Here is a 14,403-nt window from a genome sequence, read left to right as displayed (position 1 = left end):
CTTATTTAAGTGTCCACTGCAGGGGTGAAGGCTCCTAAGATGACATCAAGAAGTGGAGAAGACATGATCGTCTCAACAGCACTAGAGATTGCTGGTCTTGCTGGGGATCTGTAGCATCCCTATAATTAGGGATTAAAACCACAGAATATGCTGAGTTGGAAGGGACCTATCGGATAATCAAGTCTAATTCCTGGCCCTGCATAAAGCACCCCAAGAATCATACCACTGCAGGAGAAAAGGCTTGAAAGTAGAAAATTGAGTGAGGAGGAAAAAAGAGTTGCTTTCACTCAAGATGACCTGGCAGCTGAGGGATGGTAAGAATATTCAGTATGGGAAATTTCAAGTAGTGTGTTTGCTTTGTGTTGTTTTCTGTCTGTCCTGAAAAACTGAATTTCTGTAGAAGACAACAGAATGCTGTCAATGACTTAAACCTCGCTCTTCACAGGCTTGGGCCTCCCCACTGGTAGAAAGAGTGGCAAGAGGTCACAGAAAGCACAGAATTGTGAAGTGCTGCACATGGGCCAGGCCCTTTGAGATGTGGAGGCCAGGGAACAGGCCCACATGCTTTTGGTCCGTGCTAAAATGGAATAAGCTTAGCAGGGTATGTGTCCCCATCTGTTTTTGAAAGACAACGAGGTGACAGGATAAATCTACACTTTGCACTTCAGCTGTGGATTGTGGTCGCCTTGGTTACTTGCATCTATCGGTTCACAAAATCCTGCACCACCCTTTGGAAAGACCTCTCAAAGAGAAGTGACAAATCACTTGCATTGGATTTTCTTCCCTAACCTTTACTGGAATCTGGCTTCAGGCAACATAGTGTTGGCCAGAACATGGCAAAGCAGATGACCTACTTATCCAAAGCTTATGGGAGGATCATTTCAGGAGCAATCTTCATCTGCACAAAAAAAGCACACAAGGCCAGCTCTACCTCAAGTAGTCCTATATCCTTTACTACATTCATGACTTGGGGAAAAAAGATGAGCTAAGGCCCAAAATGGACAAAGAAAGTCTGTCTTCACTGTGAACAAGATCTTGCTGCAGTACAGCTCATCACATCCACATAGACTCCAGCCACTCTGCATATCTGCAGAGTGGCTGCATATCTTCCCTATTGCTTCCTTTCCGTGCAGATTAAAACCAGCCGTTGCACTTCTGTTCAGACTATGCATTGCAGTAATCACAGCTGCCAAGCAATCCCTGCAAGAACAAAAACTCTCCCTGCATGACAAAAGCATTACTGACCACTTGAAAAAAGCCTGACAAATAAGGAACTCAGCCTTAAGATAACTCAGTAAAAAGAGGCTGTAAAATGATGTTTACTGTCTCTTCAGCCCAGAGTGCCACATATGTAGGAATCACTCACTATTAAGTGAAAAACAAACATTTCTGAGACGGCAGGTTACAGATGTACAACCTTATGCATCACAACAGCAGAAACAGAACAGACAGCAAAAGTGGCTCCAGGAGAGTCACTAAGACCACAGCCAGGGCAAGCTCTTGAAATAACAAAATATCACCCCACTGTAAATAAAGCAGCTAGCAGTGTCAAAAAGCTATTTTCAGACTGGAACACAGCAGTGCTGCAATGGTTTGCTACCACATCCCAGCAAAAAGGAGAAGCAGTGCAGGTATGGCATTACCTAGGAGTGATGGACATTGGATCTGCCAGGCAGCCTGAACGCCTGCATCTGAAAAGCTGTATTAAATGATGCAATCCTACATGGAATTTAATGCACACTGCATGCAAACAAATCAGGAGCACCAAAATCAGCCACAAACAGAACACATCCCAGCAGCAGCCTGCTTTTACTCAATGTTCCTCTTCCACACTGCACATCTACATGGTTTTTCGATCAGCAGCTGTGACCAACACCTGACTTCTGCTAAGGCTGCAGGAGACTTTAACCCATTCTAGCCCTGGGCTGTTATACCAAGACCAGAAGGAATGTACAGGAAGACATTTTCTGTGTCTTCAAGGCAGGTCTGGAGGCTGGCAACTCCCTGATATGGGGATGACAGCATTGTACAAGGCAAAAAAGCTGTGCAGCCCAATAAAAGCAGCACCTGAGGAGTTAATACATTAAATTTATCCTGCTTTCTGAAGGACATTAAGACCACATATGTAAGTTAATTATTGTATATATTAATTATATTATAAATTATTATATAATATTACATTACATTATATCTTACTATTTACATGACCATATGTAATAATACATAGAAAAATATTATTTAGATAATGTATTAATACATGGATGTAGATATGATAACAACACTGATACCCAAATGCTTTTAGACCACAGGCTGGATTTTACAAGCCCTTGAAGGCAGCTGGAGGAAAAGATTATTGAGCGCCCATATCTGAAAATGGAAATTGCCTGGTTACTGTTAAGAATGTGCATTTCTTGGCCAGGTTCCTGAATAAACAGGTCTTCTGCAATCATGTCTAAGTGTCATTTCAGTGTGGGTAAAAATAAAAAAGGCAGAATGATTCCTGGGATGAGATAAGAAATGTCTGATGTAGGAACAAATCCTTGGGCCATCATGGAACTACCAAGTCACAGGCAGCCTCCTTCATTTGGGAGTAGTTTACATGGCAGAGCAAGTTTCATAACCTGCCCATAGAAATTTAGGAGACTATACAATCATCCCTCATTTTGGGTTTTTTTTGGAATTGTTAAAAAATTTTAGAGCTTGTAACTTCCTGAACCAGTGCCTTCACACCAAATTACATGCCACACTAATAGTTATCTGTCAGTACTTTTGAACATAGTGATTTAAATTCATTACTTGTCATTTAAATATTTAAATTCATTACTTGTCCTTGGGCTAGGGCAGAGAGAGGATCATATTTTCTATGCCATTTGCCAACCTTCAGTGCCAAGATTTTCATTCTGCTCATGTACAAGAGTATTCCCAGATCCTTGGCCTGATTACCAACCTCTCCCCAAGTGTCCTCCTGATGTGTGTGTGTTTGTACGTTCACATGGCTGGCAGCAAGGCAGAACGCAAGAGGATCTGGATGAAACCACAGCATCAGTTTATATAACAGAATATTTTCCATGCAGCAGAACTAACAAAAGGCTAGCCAGAATCTTAATAAAATACTTATGAAGCAGACCAGGCACTCCTAATGATTACACATACCTTCCTTCTGAGAGGGAGACATACCCCTTGTAGGGGCTGGCAACCCAAACCAAGCTCAGTTTGTAAAGCTCTATTCAGGACAGTTTATTTTAGGATATCACTCCACAAGACAACTCATGTGCTAATTAGGCTTGGAATGACTGGGCTCAACAGAGCATTAAGGGTAAACTAAATCTGATAACCCTGGATTAACCAAGGTCTTCTGCTGATGATGTTGGGCCATTGACACGGGAAAAAAAAAAAGAGGGCAAACAGGGATGATCCTTGGCTCTGTACTGGGAAGCAGTTAGAGTTTCAGGAGACCCACCAAGTCAACTGAAAAGATGGCCAGGTTGGACAGGGCTTTGAGCAATCTGGTCTAGAGGAAAGTGCCCCTGTGCATGCAGGGGCGTGGAATGAGATGAGAACTTTGGGGTCCTTTCCAACCCACACTATCCTATGGTTCTGTGAGCAGTCTGCTTTTAATCACTTCAAGAGTGTTTGAGAGAACTGAGTCTTAAGACTGCAGGCTCACAGATCTTTGCAGATAGGACATGTTCACATTTGAACATCTTCTTTCTTGAAGCTGTAGCATCCCTTCTGGACCATTAGTCTCAGAGAAGACAATGGAGCTGAGACAAACCTTTGCCAGTGTTAAGCCCTTGCACTGAGATGGTCCTTAACAAAACCACAAGGTTTTAAAACTCTGCAACTTCTGAACATGTACTATAAATACACTGGGTAGTCTTATTCACAAGAATGTCAAGCCATTTGGGAATACTGCTGGGCTTTGAAGTTTGAAAGCAAGATTCACGGACTAATTAATCACAGTATGTGAAAAGTATTCGTATTATCAGTTTCAAATAATCCTCCTTAATTTCCCGGAGTGCTTTCGTGTTACAATCAGGGCACCTCATAAATCATTATTTTCTTTCTCTAGATTGCTTATTATTTCATATCACAAACCCTATAGTTTCCCATTGACCTCAAGAAACACCCATTTTTTCAATCTCTCCTCTTAGGAACATTTCCCAGGGACTTGTTCAGTTTCCTAGGCAGTTTCTCAATTCCCTCCAGCTATGCATTCATGCTTCTGAGCTAGGGTGACTAGCTCAGTTTCACACAGTTTTCCAATTGGCACTGGGATTAGAAGCTGTAAAATAATTTTCCATTCCATTTCTTATGTACCTTAACATCCATATATACATGCCTACCACGTAACCTCCCTTATGACCAGGGCAATGACCAGTTACTTTTTGCAGTTTAATGACATCAGTTTAATGAGCTGGAATGCATTTAATCATTTTAAATAATTTTAATCATTTGGAATCTGACAAAGTGTACTTTGTGACTATCTTCCCTTACACACACTTATGTAACATAGCATCAAGCTAAAAGATTGCAAGGTTTACAACAAGACTAGCCTAGGAGAAATCAGGGCAATTTTTTTTAACATACCCGCTCTCTGAAGAAAGGAGTTTCTTTTCCCTCACCTCTGGAGTATGGGGTTTGGAACTTGCTCTCTCAGGCTGCATAAATTTGCAGCATGTCAACATGCAATTTCTCTTTGAGGCCCCCCCAAGAGACAAAAGGATCCTCAAAGCCTTACTAGGGTCTGGGCTGAGGGATGTTTCTCCATTGTGAATTTGCCTCACTTAAAGCAGTGAGATCTAGTGGCCTGCACCACTGAAAGAAGATTCCCTTTTCATTTTGATTTGCAGGCTGAGAGGTTGTTGTGGTATTTCTTTTCAACCTCAGCTCATGCCAAGGGGAAAGCAGAACAAGGCACTGGACCAAAATCCTGGCTGTTGAATGTGCTCTGCTACAGAGCAGAGTAACTCCCCACTGCCTCTTAAACAACTACAAATGCATCAGTTCAGTTTGGGGTGTTTCTCTACCTTGGGGTACCAAATCATGTTGCCAGCACAAAGCCTGGGAGAGGTCAGGGCTCCAGAGATGGAAATATTCTATGCAGTCTCCAAAACTTCTGCAAAGTCAGCAAGAAAACCAGAGATTAGAGAAACCCCAGTGGATCAAAATTGACTCCTGGCATCTTAACCAGATATGGCCAAGTATAAATTGAATTGCTGTGGCTGGAGCACTGCCACCTTTGTGCATTAACCACCCCCATGCCATTGCCTGTCAGTGCCAGGACACACCTGCTTTCCTGCAGTTTCCCCCCTCCTCTTCTCCTATCATGCTTTGGACTGGCTATCCCTCCTGACCAGGGTCAGGGATGCCTAAGGTCACCCTGCGCTCCATGCTGCCTCACCTCTCCTCTGACCCAGTGCTCCACCAAAAACAGTCACTCTGTGGAGCACATAGGAACAAACAGGCTGCCAGGCTTACTGTAATAAGGACTCACCACCTTCAGAGTGCTTTATAAAGACAGTAATTATAAATAGCAGGTGCCTATGGAAATGAAAATGAGGCATATGGCAAGGAGCTGAAGGCAGGAGGAGACATCTGGGTAAGGACAATGCTCTCAACACCATTCCAAGCACTAAAACCTGCAGTTGGAGGACAAATCTCAGCAGTTGGGTGAGTTAGGTGCCACTGACTGCGGACAAGTGAGAACAGCTTGTTAACCAGTAGGAGATGGCTAAGTGCAGATGTATCCTGAAATCCTCTTGTTGGTTTCCTGAAGGGAGCTACAATCGCTGCTCAGGTTAAGATACACTTTGGCAAGAAATCCCTTAAAAGCCACTAGAGCAACTCACATGAGAGCAAGTGGTGAAGGAGAGGTCAACTGGAGTAAGCCTAACCCCAGGCACACATGTCACTCCAGGTATTCATCATCAGAATGAATTAGGCAAAGCCAAGGAAGACACACTGTGTGGGCCAACAGCATCTTGGGACCAGAGATATGAAATATTTACTCCTTCCATTAGATCTTCTCCTTGTGTGGGGTTATCATTCTGCCACCTGAGTTACTGGAAAAGGTTTGAGAGTAGGACTACAGGGAAAAATGCTAAGTAACCAAACACTGTAATGAACCAGCCTGCTAAGAGCAGAAAATTGCACTAGCACAATAATCAAGACAGGTCATTCTTCCTGCTAAGAAGGGCATCTGGGAGTACAGCTACACTATCTGAGCTTACACATGACAGTGGAGCCCAAGGCACACATCCCTGCTGTTTGCCATGAGAACCCCAGAGAGGGACCAAAAGAAGTTATTTTGTTAAACAGCCCAGGTGAATTGGGCATATAGGCAAGAGGAGGCAAAGTAGCCATGTGGCTAGTCCTGCACCAGTGCAGACAGACCATAACAGAGAAGAATGAGCCCACTGAAAGCATTTAGGGCATGTTCTTCCAGAAGCAATGGCAGCTACTGTGAGTTTATAAATAAGGTGTGGTTCTGGATGAGATTAGTATAATTTGGTACAGAGCAATGACTCGTCTGTGGTAACCGTGGGTCTAAGGCAAGTATCAGGTGAAAACCTGCTATTTGCCAGGGTTTTCCATATAGGCTCTAACTGACAATTTTTCCCCTATAACTCTTGGAACAGAAACTCCCCTCTTCCCAGAAGGAACTGCTAGCATTCGAACACTGAGATGTCTCTGACACTGGCCTCAAAAGCGCAATAGGACTGACACTTGTTCTCTGCTTCCAGAGAGCATTTTGTGTCGGAGCAGAGAGTGGCAGTTTGGTGACAAGGCCAGTTTCCTTTTACTTGCCAAGGGTGAGTACAAAACTTTGCTAACATCACTTAAATATTGATTATTTATCACTCAAAGGTACTGCCAGCCCACAGCCTCAGCACTGCCCAAAGACCAACACACAGTCTCTCTTCCAAGAGTCCAAACTCAGAACTTGAGCCTGAGTGAGAAGTTGCCATCAGCCACCTTATGGCAACTCACCTACAGTACAGCTCTGCCTTCCACCTCCATCCCATTTACAGCAAATAACAAACACAGTGGGTTTTGTTTGGGTTTTTTATCCCAGTATCTGTAAATTTAGCAACCATCAGCCTTGCCCAGTAAAAAGTACTTGCACGTGCTTGAGGGGTAGGAAAAAATACTGTCTATATGGTCCTGAGGATGCAACACAGCCGTGGTGAGGAGAGAAGGAGCTTGTGGACCAACCTGCTTTTGTGCTCATCTTAACATGTATGTTCTGGCTTTGACCCACTTTTTTCAGAAAATGAATATTAAAATCCTCTTCATCAAGAGAGAAAACTGGAGCAGAATCAGGGACCAGGGGTATTTTGACAGCCCTTTTCTTTCTTATTGGAGAGTAACCAACTAAAGAGATGAGTGTGAGGGCATGCAGGGAACCTACCTGGCAGGTAATAATAATGGCAAATCCCTGCTAAGGCTTGTTACCAATATAACTGTCACTGATCATTGATACAGATTTCACCCCCGTCAGCCAAACTCTCTCAGCTTCTTCAAGCCTCATCCAGCAGCCTCTCACACACCTGGAATGTGCTGGTGGGCTTCTGGCTCTTTTGGCCTTATGGACTGGACAGCCAGAAGCATTTTATCCGCATCAGAACACTACCCATGAAGCAGCCGGGGTAGGAGACAAGTGAGGTTTTCCACTACCAGTCAGATTTGAATGGTTTCCACAAGGATGAGTACAAAATCTTGTCCAGTATGGTCCTTGATTCCACAGCTGACAGGAAAGTACCTCCACCTCCAATCCTCCATGTCTCAACCACCTGCAGAGATCTCCACATCTCTTACTTTGGATTTAGTTTTCTTGGGTTCAACTATCAGAACCATGCCTACTGAGATGAGTTTTCACACAGCACCCATGGTACAGAAGTGGCTTTGGATTTAACATCTCAAACTGACCCAGTTTATATTAAATAGAATGCTAAAAAGCAAACAGAGATGTAATGAAACCTTTTTAATTTTTAAAGAGCAGATCTCTGATGCATCAGGATAAACAATTATAATGCAAACAAGAACAAACAGCTTGGAGAAGCACTGCAGAAAATACTTTGAATTTAAGTAAAATAAAAATCTGAACTCACCAAGAAAGACGACAAGATTAGAAGAGAAAGGCTCCTGATTAACCTGAATGAGTAACCACACCAAGAAAGACATTAGAGGTAAGAAACACAGCACCTTCAGTGCTGTTTTGGCAAGATGAATATTGAACCTGCATCAATGACAGGTTAGGTAATACATGCGGAAGAAGGTGCAGAAAAGGAAATGAGCTTTTGGGTGGAAACAAATTCAAGAAGATGAAAACACTCAAGTCAGAAGGACAAGATATTCTTGATCCCAGAACAATGAAAGAATAGCTGGTTGATCGCAGCTGGCAACTGCACTATTGATAAAAATACCCATTAGAAAAGAAAGGAAGAAGGTGAAACCATGTGGCTGACAAATATTAAAGGTAAAAGTCTGTAGCTGTTCTGCAAGAGCATGGAAAGTGATCCATGTGAGATTTATCAACCTCCCTTACTATTACATAAGTCTTTTAGAAAACACTAGAAAAGAAAAATATGACAGAGAAATAAATTAAAAACAGGGCAAAGCACAACAAGGGTTGCGAAAGTATTGTCTGGGTAACAGGAACCACACCAGAGCGAGATCTTGACTCACCAAGAACTGAAAGAAAACAAAGATGTCTAGGACTAAAAATTTGTTCCTCCTTTGTTCTCACAGCTTCTGAGACATGACAGGCAAGAGTGGAGCTGTGGGCAGGCCATTCCTGAGTTCACAGTATATTCTCCTGGACCACCTGCACTTTCTGCAATGCAGGTCCAGGTTCCTCATATCTAAAGATCCTGCTGCACTTTATCTCCATCATCTGCATCGATGCAGTGAGGAAGACACACTCCTTTGTGAAATCATCCACAGAATGATTTCATCCTGTGTCAGCTCCAATCACCAGAACCTCTTGCCCATCTTTCAAGTGTTTCAAGGCAGAGCTTATCTGTGCACTCTCACTGCTTAACAGATGTTCTTGTAAGAGTGGTATACCTCCTAGCCAGGCAAAGCCTGTATGCCCCGGGGACATTTCCACCCCACACAGAGAAGGAGGACGCATCACCTTCTTTTTATTCCTTTAGTCAAGCATTGTAGACACAAATGTTATATACATGAGTTTTCTTCCACATGCTGATACAGGCATGTGTGTCCTGTACATTCTGTTGCACATTCTGTCCTCCAGCCCATGATGTGCTGCACACAGTCATGCTGCTGTTACCCACCACCAATCTCCCACAGGAACCTGCTCTGCAGCAGCACCACAAACCCAGTCTGGTATACACCTGCAGGACATCTCCCTCCCTGCTCCCATCAGCCTGAAAGGGATGGATTCTGGGAGACACAGAGAGGTTTTCCCAGGTCCAAGAGCAAGACAGGGGAGAGAAGGAGCTGCAGTTCAGGAAGCCTTATGGCGCTTCCAGGACATTGTCATCGATCTGGAAGAAGACAACATGCCACTTTGAGATTTTGCTGGAAGCCCTCTCCTTCTCCCGTGGCACCCTGCACTGAAACTCTGGGGTTGCCTTCATTACCACCACAAAGGCTGTGGAGCCTTGTCATTCCATAGAGATGGAGAGGGAGCAACCAAACGAGAACCTGCAGCAGCAAAATGGTTCCTCCAGAGAACTACTGCAGAAAAGGCTACGCTGAGGATCACCCCCACCCCCACAAACCCTGCAGGGCTGCACACAGCACTGAGCGTCTCGGGGAACACAGTGAGAGGCTGAAGAATGACAACAGAAACAATGCATTTGCATTCCCTGACAATGACAACCCTGAATTTCCCCTCTGTGCACTCTCCCACTGGTCTCTGACCCAAACGTCCTGCTCCCCCAGCTCTGCAATGCCTCTCATCTGCCTCTCCTTTCCACGGTTTCTCTGCAGCTCTGCCAAACATCTACCATTTTATCTACATTTTTCCTGTCATCCTGTTGCTCTTTATAGGCCTAAAAGCTTTGTCTGAATGATTCCTGGATCACTGGCAAATGGCAAAAAATTTTTGTGAATAGGTTAGACCTGCCAAGCTCACTCTTTAGCAACGCTGGTATAAAAAGCTGCAGGTGTGTGAAGATAAAAATGCAGATCTCTACTTCCCTTGTACTCTAATACACCTTTATGACACCCATCAATCCACACCTTATATGATATGTTACTCTGTGACTCCCATTTACTTCACATCCGCCCAAAATCCTGTAATTGCTGCCCCACACGCTCAGCATTTTCCGTAACTCCAAAAGACTGAATCTGCTATTTGATTATCTCCTTTTGTTATGACATTCCCGTTTGCACATTCCCCTACCACCACGTCACTTTAACACGTATACCAAACACATATACCATTCTTTATACTTTTGCTTCATTGTTCTTACTGTCATGCTGAACATTGCTCCTCCAGCATCTACATCCCTATCCCAGATACATCCTTCTCTTTGTTCAAGCCCTTCTCCTATTTGCAGAGGCAATTTAATGGAAGGATTTGTGCAGAGGGTGGGGGAGGGAGGAAGAAGAAGGAAGGCTGGGAGGGAAAAGAGGGATTTGGCTGTAACAAGACCATGTAATTAAGCTCCAGTAACTGGTACCCAGCCTGGACCCCTCATTTCAGCAATTAAAAGCAGTAATTCCTCCATTCCTAGATAACCTTCTCATCTCATCTGCAAAAAGTGGCAGGGAGAAAGCATCCATCTACACCGCCAGCACAGACACACCCTGGCAACACAAAGGACTCCAGCCTGCACAGAGCCCATGTATCGCTTAGCAGAAGGACAGCGCTTTACACGCCGTTATGTTTGCCCTAATGCTGTTTGAACAAATTATTCACCGGTATTTTGGGGGGACGGGGAGGGGGAAGAAGGAAAAAAAAAAAAAAAAAAAAAAAAGCCAAAAAAGGAAGGCAAAAGCCACAGTGACAGCAACCTTTTCTCTGTCTGAGCCTTTTGTCTCTGGCTTTTCATGGAAGCGCTGTCTGTCAAAGCAGCTTTTGAGCTGCACAGCAGCATCATCGCCAGGGATGCACGGACAGCATGATAGCTGGCGGGACCACAACAATCCGTGTGGGCTCGGCTGTCATGGCAGGCACAAGGGAGAGCTGCGCGGAGGCACTGCCAGAGAGAAGCACGACTCGCCCCTGCACAGCCAGCCCCGGACATGACAACTGCTATTTCACAGCTACAATGGACAAACACACATTCTGCGCAGCAGCCACAGCCTCCTTGCTCGCTCACGCCCATGACAGCCACAGCCAGCTCCAAAGCAATGCCGCCTCTGAAGAGACAAAGCAACCCTAAAATCCTTAGCTTCATCGGCTAGCTGGCATCCTCCACAAAAACAAACCGGCCACCGAGCGGCCTGAAAACCAACAGCACAACCGACACCCACCCTGATAATTTGTCCATCTCACCTTTCCACAGATCCTTCGTTCCCCGCCGCCTGTCACTGAACACACTGCTCTGGCACTCCTGAGTGCTCAGATTCCAGAAGGCTCCGTGCTCTCTCACCAGGATGCTGTGGGAAACACAGAGTCAATTTTTTTTTCTGAATTTTTTTTTTCTTCACAGCTGCATCCCTGCCAATGCAGAGGGTCTGCGCAATCACATCTCCAATGCTCCTGCTGCTGCTGCTGTGACGTTGCTGCGTGTGAAGGAGCAAGCATGCCCACAGCACTGCCGCTTCAGCTCGCAATCAGTCCCTGTGGAACCTCAGACAAGGCAGGGGATGGGAGGGAGCAGAAAAGGAGGGGATGATGGAGGATTGATTCTTACGTGGACTGGGAAATCAGGAAGGCAGCATGAGGAGAAATAAAAAGGATGCTGCAGCATCCTATTGTGTGATGAGACTGGATTTCAGATGTTGTGTGCTTTCAGGCTGCCTGATCTCTTAATTCTGCCTTTGCAAAGGAAAGCAAAAGGGACAGGAGTGTTCCTACTGCTGATAATGGCAGCTAGAACCCTTGGAGATAAAATGGCAGTCTGCAAAGCAGAGGAGGAGGAGGATGGGATGCCTGCAAGAAGCTTCCTGAAGCTTCTTTAAATTTCTGTAGTGCCCTGTCCTAGACAGCTTCATCAACAGTACCTATACAGCATCCTTGAAATGCAGCCACCTACAGAGCAAGACACAACCACCAGCACTTCCCACACTGCTGAACCCACCTGGCAGAGGCAGGATGTCTGCAGTCCCTGCTTCCACAGGGGACCTCAAACCAAGATCATGCCAACTCTTAGCCGCAGTTTGTGATTAAAGTGCTGCCCATGACTTGCACTAGATCCCAGCATCTCAGCACAGTAATGCACAGCAGATCTTCCTACCTGAAACATGGGGTCGCGCCTGCAAAGCTCAGGCTCTCTTGCTATCTGGAAGGATTTGTCCATATCTTTTCTCACCAGAGGCAGCTGGTGAGAACGGGTAACGGAACTTGCTCGAGAGGCAGAGTTGTACAGGTCGTAACAGGGCACAGTAGCAGTGCAAAGTACAAATGTGGCTACTTTTACTTTTCTACCCACTAGGGCATAACCTAATACCCCAGAAACTTAGCTGTGCTCTGGCACAACACAGGCCTCTAGCACTGGAGCAGCACCCATCCTGGAGGGACCACTCACATTACTGCCCCTTCTCATCCAGCCCTGCACCTACAGCTCTGTGTAGAGCCAGGCACAGCTCAGAAATTGGAGCATCCATACTGGAAAAGGCCAAACCTGTGAGCCTAAATCTCCTAAACTGAGTCTCTGTGGGAAGTGAGCCCATCAGAGCAAGGCAGAGAAACTGTAAAATTATCACATGGACACAAAATTCTAAGAAATTAAGAACTGCCACATGGCTGAACACCTTTTAATTTATGCCATTATCCCAAAGCAACAAAAAAGTAACACAAATACAACAACCCAGACAATATAACATTTCACAGAAGCTTCTGCCTCTGGAGAGGTCAACATAAAAATCTATGACAGAAAAATGTTAGACTTATTACTGGGAGCGGCTGCCAATTAGCTCAGATCCAAGAACACTACAAACTTTTAATATATCCCTTCAAGTAACATTGAAATCAGATTTCTGACAGAAAACCATGTGGCTGGGGGGTAGTTCCTACCAAGGGCTTCAGAGGCAGGAGTCCAGGACTCCCCCCAGCACAAAGAGACCATCCCACTGGGAAAAGAGAAAGACCCTCGGGCTATAGGCTATGCAGACTGTTTGCAATGCACTGGAGCCAGCATCACAGATGCAGCTCTGCTACTCACCTCTAAATCACAGTGAATGATCCCTCCACCAGTCCCAGAGGTCAGGCTCCACAGGTCCCACAGGTCAGGTCCTTCCTGAGATGTCAATGTATTGGTCCTATCTGTGGCATTTTATGCTCCCCAGCCCACTGCCTGCCTTTCCTGGGATGGTCAGGACCCAGTCCACTAGCCAGTCCTGTTCAAGAGGCAGGGACAAGTCCCTAGAAAGATACAGGAGTGAGGGACCTACCTCCATGCCTGGCCATTACAGCAAGCAGAAGGCCAGTTCTGGCAGGCTCTGCTCCAACCAAGCTGCTGTAAACGAGAATATTTACTGTGTTCCCATTAATGTGCAGCCCCAGGACCCCCGTATGGCCAGTCCCATTGTACTGTCAGTGTTAATTAAGGCAGGCCCAAGCAGACATCTCCAGCCCCTTCAGCTGGGACAGTCAGGGAGCAACAGCGAGGAAAGAGACGGAGAGTTTCAGCTGTGGAGCTCTGTGCAAAACAAGGAGCATTTGTTACCCAGGAGACTCGTTCCCACAGCAGAGAGGAGAATGGAAACTATTTCAGTGCCCTCCCCAGCCCTCCACAAGCATTGCCAGTGCTGACGCCAGGAGGTATAAATGCTGGCAGGCTGAGAGCTTGCCTTCATCCCCGCCCCTGCCACAGGACACTGGCATTAACCAATTCACTGACAGCAATGCCTGTCTGGGGTACAGATACACACACTAGAGCAGATGCAGTTAGGGGGGTATTTTCTTTAAAATGAAACAAAGCAATGAATCAGACAAGGAGTTCCCAAAGAAAGGCTCCTATTTACACGTCTGTTCCCAACATAAATGCCTGTACCCTCCTCCCCAAACTTTTTGCATGTTCCCCAGATCTCAAACTCACATGGCCTCAACCCTCTGCAGCACACATCCCTTTGCTGCATCTCCCTCCCCAGTCTGCCTCACTCAGCAACAGCACTAGAAACTGATGGCCTGTCCCAAAGCTTTGCAGGCAGCAAAGATCTCAGGCACTAAAAAGGGAGAACAAAGCTCTTTCTTGCAGACTGTCTTCTAAGAGATGACTTCTATTTGATCACAGAGATGAGTCAGTGCAAGAAGTGGAG

The 14,403-nt window shown here is 45.4% G+C and overlaps 1 protein-coding gene across 4 annotated transcripts in view; it reads right to left on the bottom strand.

Annotated features, from left to right (window-relative positions):
• RUSC2 (RUN and SH3 domain containing 2) overlaps nucleotides 1-14,403 on the bottom strand; it is a 51,684-nt gene that overhangs the window by 25,053 nt on the left and 12,228 nt on the right. Inside the window, exons 1-2 of one of the 4 annotated variants that reach the window (XM_066339480.1) lie at nucleotides 13,308-13,951; nucleotides 11,477-11,580 (exon numbers count right to left, since the gene is read on the bottom strand). The gene's annotated coding sequence lies outside the window, so the exon portion shown is untranslated. Of the gene's footprint in view, nucleotides 1-11,476; nucleotides 11,758-13,307; nucleotides 13,952-14,403 lie in introns of those variants that run through there. The other 3 variants (XM_066339481.1, XM_066339482.1, XM_066339484.1) reach the window with 3 other exon arrangements.

This window comes from Sylvia atricapilla, chromosome Z (assembly GCF_009819655.1).
Source record: "Sylvia atricapilla isolate bSylAtr1 chromosome Z, bSylAtr1.pri, whole genome shotgun sequence".
Lineage (NCBI taxonomy): Eukaryota > Metazoa > Chordata > Aves > Passeriformes > Sylviidae > Sylvia > Sylvia atricapilla.
The sequence above is the reverse complement of the archived record's forward strand: the minus strand, read 5'-3'. Positions and strand labels throughout refer to the sequence as shown.